We start from the raw sequence: 7,249 nt of genomic DNA, 5'->3' as shown, positions 1-7,249 counted from the left end.
TCAAAAAAAGAAGAGGAAAAAAAAATAAGTAATGAAATTAATAAGGGAAAAACCCAAGACACACTTCCTAGGGGGGGAAAAAAACAAGAAAAAAACAAAAAAAACATCATGTAATTTCTGTCCTTGATGGAATGTATTAAATAAGCAAACACCACCAACAAGCAAAACAAGTACTACAATGTAAAAATAAAAAAAAAGAAAGAAAACCCTCTCACATGCATAAATGAAAGATTGCACACAAAGAACTCACATCTTTTCAAGCTTAAATAGTAAATATTCTGCTACTATGTATTAAATACTGCATGATTTGCCCAAGCTAAGATGAAACCACATCATAAATCAATAAGCATTTTGCATTTTCTTTCATTATCTACTCAAAGTCATGCCTACTGCACCTCTAAACATTTCATTAATGGCCATATTTCATTCTTTCTCATTGCCATGTAATACTCCATTTTATATATATACCACATCTTCTTGATCCACTCATCAGGTCATGGACATTTAGGCTTTTTCCACAACATGGCTTTTGTAGCTCCAGGCTGTCCATTTTAGGCTCTTGGCCCTGGAATTCATTCAATTCAGAAGGCTTTCAGTTGGAGATCGTACATTGAGTGTCCGGTTTTTTGTATCCTTCCACTCCATCTCTTTAAGTCCCATAAGAAGGTTGGGTGTCTATTTTTTACTGCACTTTAGACTGACTTACTGTGGACTTTCCTGAGGATAAGAAACTACCCCCTCTCTATTCAGTTTATACTAGAATATGTAGTATATTGATAGGGTCCAATTAAGGAAACAAAAACCACAATCGTTACTTCACCAGAAAGTATACAGTATAGGAATTGGTTAGACAGGTGCTGGAGTAAACGGGGACGCTGAGATAACTCAGAGATGGTAACTGCAGGAAGCGGTCACACCTTCAAAGCTGGGAAACAAAATGGAAGGGTTTCAGTTACTAGAATGAGGTGCTTAGGAGGTAGAGGGGGCTGACCAAGCTGGGGTTTAGAGCTCTGAGAAAGCCCCCTCTCAGATGCTGCTAGTGCCAAGAAAGGGGCCAGTGAGTCTAGTTCTAGAAAAGATAAATTGTTAGCTGGAGTCAACTGCCACTGCTGGGGTGACATTGATGGGAGCAGCAAAAAACAAGTTGCCCCTTTTTTCCCCCTTTGTCACTTAATAGTACTGAGCAGGGAGCTTGCTGATGGAGGAGTGTGGGAGAGTCTGGGAAAGTGTCTTTTATATCACAGCGGAGTTTGGAATGGCAGGCTTAGGAGCTGAAAGAGTAGAGTGGGGGTAAAAAACCACACCAGAGGGGATTTCCTCAATGGATTCTGGGAATAAGATGTCTTGAACTTTTTAAAAAAAGTTTAATGAGGGGCGTCTATGTGACTCAATCAGTTAAGCTTCAGACTTCAGCTCAGGTCATGGTCTCATGGTTCATAAGTTCGAGGCCCATGTTAGGCTCTGTGCTAACAGCTCAGAGCCTGGAGCCTGGTTTGGATTCAGTGTCTCCCTCTCTCTGCCCCTCCCTCATTCATTCTCATTCTCTCTCTCTCTCTTTCTCTTTCTCTCAAAAATGAACATTGAAAAAATAATTATAAACATTTATTTGGCTCATGACCTGAGTCAAAGTCAGACACTTAATCAACAGAGTCAGCCCTGATGTCTTGAATTTCCTAAGGCAAAATCATGGGAAGCGCTTAGCCTGACAAGATGGAGTAATTAGTATGGGGAAAATGATGCTTACATACAAATGTACCAAAGTAAAACTTCGCTAAGGGTCTATGGAAGAAAACTGGAGAACCTTCCCGAGTACCTGAGGAAAGCCCTCCCAATTGTTTAGTCTCTGTCTCCCTGATGATATCTGAGTGTCCCCATCTTGATCAGAGTCGATAATTTGAAGTTCTGTATGTGCCACTCCACACAGACTAACCTTACCTAAAGCCACCATTCTCCTGCCTCCTTGCAAGCTTTCCAGTTCCTCACCTACAGGGATGTCAAAAACTCCTCTCTGACATTTCTTATATAGAAAATTGAGGCCTCAGGCATCGTCACTATATTCCCAGAGCTCCTAGGAGTGTATTTCTGGGTACATCTCAGAGATAATAGAGTTAGAACACCTGTATAAAATTTAAAGGAGGGCATTTGAGTAACTGAAGTAGATCACAATGAAGTATAACTCTCCAGGGTAAATCTAGATTGCAAAAAAATGTCAGATGACAGAGGAATTATATAATTTTTGCAAGAGACTCTAAGACAATACTAGATCAATTTTGGTTTTAATGTGTGACAGAATTGTTCCACTTCCAAAGAGCTAGAAGGGCTATAGTTTATATGACTGTATTCTAAATTTATTGAACTGAAAACAGTTGAAAAATCTCAGGATTTCAAGAATGATTTACTATTTGGGGGAAAAAGCATCTTGTAAACAAATCTACTTGATTCCTTCTACTGGCAAATGCTTAGCAAACTTCTATTTAAAGCTTTTATTTGTATAAAGTTAAAATTACATTAATTTGATTGGCTTATTTTTTAAAGTAGAGAATGTTGGGGGTGTGCTGATAAGAGCAGGTCACAAACCAAAAAATAGATAAGAGACCTAATTACCCAAGTCTTTGGGGGGAGGGAAAGAAGTAGCAATTTTAATGTTGCATAATAGTAAAAGAAACAAACAAAAATGAGAACTGAACCCGACTATGCCTCTTTTCTTTGGCTTAAAAAAATTTTTTAAAACAAATTTTTGATATATCTTGTATTTTTCTGAAATGTTAATTCTAAGTTTGGTGGCTTTTGCATTAAATTATCTTTGAAATATCAAAAAGTTAATTTGACATTTCACCTTAATTTTATGGAGTGTAGTTTGTGTTTTTCTCCAAGGGCTAAAGAGCAGTTACTATAGAAAATAATTATTTGGAATGAGGTTGAGGTGGGTTTTTTTTTTTTTAATTAATGTTCTAAGAGCAGTATTTAGTTTTGTTTGCATTCTTTTTTTTTTTTTCCTATTGAGTTGTTGGACTTTCTTCTCCATTTCTAGGGGCTCTTTATGTATTGGGAAGATTGACCCTTTCTTTATAATAAGTTACTAAAAGAATTCCCAATGAGAATGAGAAAGTCCCCCGCACTCTGAGAAAAAGATTGATTGTTCTATAGCCTTGATAACAAAAACCTTACCAGAACAGGTTACAAGCCTGTCTAATCAATCAGTGACAGCTTGGTTCATTGAACACACTTCTGAGAACCAACCAATCAGTGACAGCCTCATGCTTTGAAAGTCAGCTAATCATGGTGGTCTAATGCCAATAAACCCTTTCCAACACAATCAATACTATCACACTTCCCTATATGAGGTTGGCAGTTTGCTTTGTGAAATGCTGATCACTGACCACCTGCACAGCTGTCCCTTTCATAAGTAATAAACTCAGATTTGGGGGCTTAGTTATTGAATGTGGTTTCTTATATTTTGATACCAATTTGTCTTTGACAAATTGGCTTTTTTTTTTTTTTGCCATGCTGAAATTTTTGATCTGTATGTAATTTTTCATTAAAGAAACAAAATTTGAAGTTTTTGTTAAAAGGATTTTCTCCACAGCTATAAAGGTGTTACCTTCTTCCCCCTTCCTAAATATGTGTGTGTGTTTTACATTTCGGTGTTTGACTCATTTGATATTTAATCTAGTGTAGGGAATTATGTATGGTCCAACGTTTTTTTTCCCCATTGTTTATCCAGTTTTCCCATCACCATTTTTGAAGTTTATATATTTACTTATTAAGATTATTTTGAGAGAGAGGGAGAGAACAGGGGAGGGACAGAGAGAGAGGGAGCAAGGGGATCCCAAGCAGACTTCACATTGTCAGCACAGAACCCAACAAGGGGCCCGAACTCACGAACCCTGAGATCATGACATGAGTCAATATCAAGAGTTGCAGGGCACATGGGTGGCTCAGTCAGTTAAGTGTCTGACTTCGGCTCAGGTCATGATGTCAAGTTCATGGGTTCGAGCCCTTCGTCAGGCTCTGTGCTGACAGATAACTCAGAACCTGGAGCCTGTCTTCAGATTCTGTGTCTCCTTCTCTCTCTGATCCTCCCCTGCTCACGCTCTCTCTCTCTCTCAAAAACAAATTTTAAAAATTTTTAATTAAAAGAGTTAGACACTCCAACTACTGAGCCACCCAGGCGCCCCGTTTATGTATTTAGAACTAGAAATTACGACCCTGAGATCGAGTCGCATGCTCTTCCAACTGACCCAGCCAGCTGCCTCCCCCCGCCCCCTGACTATCACCATTATTTTAAAAGTCCATTATTACCATTAATCTGAGATACCTACTTACCATATGCTAAACATATTAGGGTCTATATCCAGATTCCCTATTCTGTGTCATTGCCATGCTATCCATTTATGTGTTGGTAGCATTCTGTTTTAGTTACTGAAATTTTATGAAAGAGCAAATCACCCCCTCATGGCCCTTCCCCCCCAATATTCTGGATATTCTTGTTATTTTTTCCATATAAACTAGAATCCCACTCTGTCTCTGGTGGTCTCTCATCTCTAACCACTTCCTTTATTTCAATCACAGCGGCTGCTACTGAGGGATACGGCCTCTGCTTTCTAAAAGGATTCCCTTTCAAACTCACCATCACTAGTTATAATTTTTTCATGTTTCCTTTCCACCTGCCTCCTTGACCCTTCTGCAGTGCTTATGCCTGGCCCTGTCTGTTCCCAGATCTGCACACAGAAGTTCTGCACACAGGGAACCTTACCTTCTGAAGATGAATGTTTGCTGGTGTTTTTCTGAGATCTGCCACTTCTAGGACCCCTTGGCCCTTCCCCCTTCTTGCCCAATGGCACTCTCTAGATCCACTGCACGATTTTGGCTTCCCTGGTTGGTTGTTCTGGCTAAGAGTGTTTGAAGCCATACTGGGGATACTCCTGGAACAAGGAAGTGTGAATGGCTTCTAGGAGCTGAGGACAACCTCCAACCGACAGCCAGCAAAAATCAAAGTTCTCTGTACAGCTGCCAACAACCATATCAGCAGAGAAGTAGCTCCTGCCCCCAGTGGAGCCTCCAAATGAGAACCCAACCCTGGGCAACACCTCAACTCCAGCCTTATGAGACCTTAAGCGGACAAGGTAACTAAGCGGTACCCAGCCATCTGGCTATGTAATAAATGTGCTGTTGTTTCAAGACACTATGGTTATATTGCTATGCATCAGTAGTTAACCCATTTGGTCATAGGGTCTAAGAAACTGAATTTGAAATGCCTTTCCTCCCCATTCACCACCCCTGCCCCCCGAAAAACCAAACCAAAACAAAAAAGCCTTCCCATAAGAGGTCTTGCAACTTCTTCCTTAAACTCATTTATCAGTATAACACGTTTTCTTTTTTTTTTTAATGTTTTATTTTTTATACAGAGAGAGACAGAGCATGAGAGGGGGAGGGGCAGAGAGAGAGAAAGAGACACAGAACCAGAAGCAGGCTCCAGGCTCTGAGCTAGCTGTCAGCACAGAGCCTGATGCAGGGCTCGAACCCACGAACGTGAGATCTGATCTGAGCCTGAGTCAGAGGCCTAACCGACTGAGCCAGCCAGGCGCCCCTAACACATGTTTTCTGATTGCCCCTCCAGATGCCCCTTTTCACCCTTGTCCTAGGAATGTCCCAAGAAGATAACCTGTAAGGAGCCTTGCTTACCCTTGGACTTCTAGTTGAATTATAGTTAGCAGGAAACCAGACAGAGAGGAGAGTATGATTGGAGTACTTCTCTCCCTCATCCCTCTTCAGGACCACCCCAGGATGGCCGGCTGTGCCTCTCGACTGAGTCATAGCTCCTGGAAGGAGATACCCACCACACAGCCTGTCTTTCCTGGGTCTGGTAAATGCTTCCTCCTCTCCACCCTTCTGGTCTAGGAGTGGTAACAGCTCTCTGGCTTTGCTACAAGGAACCATCTTGTGCTTTCCCCACACCGTGCCCACGCCTTTATAAATAAACCCTCTTCTCAAATTATCTAGTTTTAACTGAGCCATCTATCTCTTGCCAGGCCCCTAAGTAGTACTGTTAGCTAGACTAGGAAGCATACCAGTTACTGAAAATCATGGAGATGCTCCATCTCTTAAAAACTCATCAAACAGTACACCTAAAATGTATGTTTTTTATTGCATATAAATTATATCTCAATTAAAAAAAAATCAGTTCATGGGGGCACCTGGACTGGCTCAGTCAGTTAAGCATCTAACTTCAGCTCAGATCATGATCTCACAGTTTGTGAGTTCGAGTTCCACATTGGGCTCTGTACACACAGCTCAGAGCCTGGAGCCTGCTTTGGGTTCTGTGTCTTCCTTGCTCTCTGCCCCTCCCCCACTCACTCTCTGTCTCTCTCACTCTCAAAAATAAATTAACATTAAAATTTTTGTTTTAATTAGTCCTTGAAATCTGTTAATCTATCCCCATTGGTTCCTATGATTCATTCAGTGATCCTTTGGATAGTTCCCATATCACAAGAGACCCCTGTCTACATGCTCCCCTGTGTCTCAAGGGATCCCTGAACCACAGAGGGAAATAGTTAGCAGGGAGGGAAACAATTTTATGGCTTCCTCAAGTTATTATAGTTCCACATATTTGTTCTGAATAAAAGCACATTTGTCTAAAGTTTATAATTTACAGTTGATAAGAGAGTTGAACCTTACCTGTATATGTGCTTCTCTATTTCTCCTTCCTGTCTACAAATCTTAGTAAATGACAATCTTACTGTAAATTTGGAGACTATTATCTATTTCCTCTACTCTCTCTCCACCTTCCCTCATTTTATCTATTTTTAAACAGTAGTTAAGAAGAAAGGACACCTATTCACATGTACTATGATGAGACTATCTACTGTGTCCAAAATATTTTTTGTTCATTTCAATAACAAGGTATTGGAAAACAAGTGAAAAGTCAGAGCTTTTCTTTTTTTTAAATTTTTTTTAATGTTTTATTTATTTTTAATACAGAGAGAGACAGAGCATGAGAGGAGGAGGGGCAGAGAGAGAAGGAGACACAGAACTGGAAGCAGGCTCCAGGCTCTGAGCTAGCTGTCACCACAGAGCCTGATGCGGGGCTCGAACCCACGAACGTGAGATCTGACCTGAGCCCGAGTCGGAGACCTAACCGACTGAGCCACCCAGGTGCCCCCAGAGCTTTTCTGAAAATGCTGTTGAAGAGAGACATTGCCTGAGATGATCCCATCATCCATTCTCACTCTTGAGTCACTTTCTCCAG

Source organism: Suricata suricatta, chromosome 5 (genome assembly GCF_006229205.1).
Source record: "Suricata suricatta isolate VVHF042 chromosome 5, meerkat_22Aug2017_6uvM2_HiC, whole genome shotgun sequence".
NCBI lineage: Eukaryota > Metazoa > Chordata > Mammalia > Carnivora > Herpestidae > Suricata > Suricata suricatta.
Note: the sequence above shows the minus strand (reverse complement) of the source record.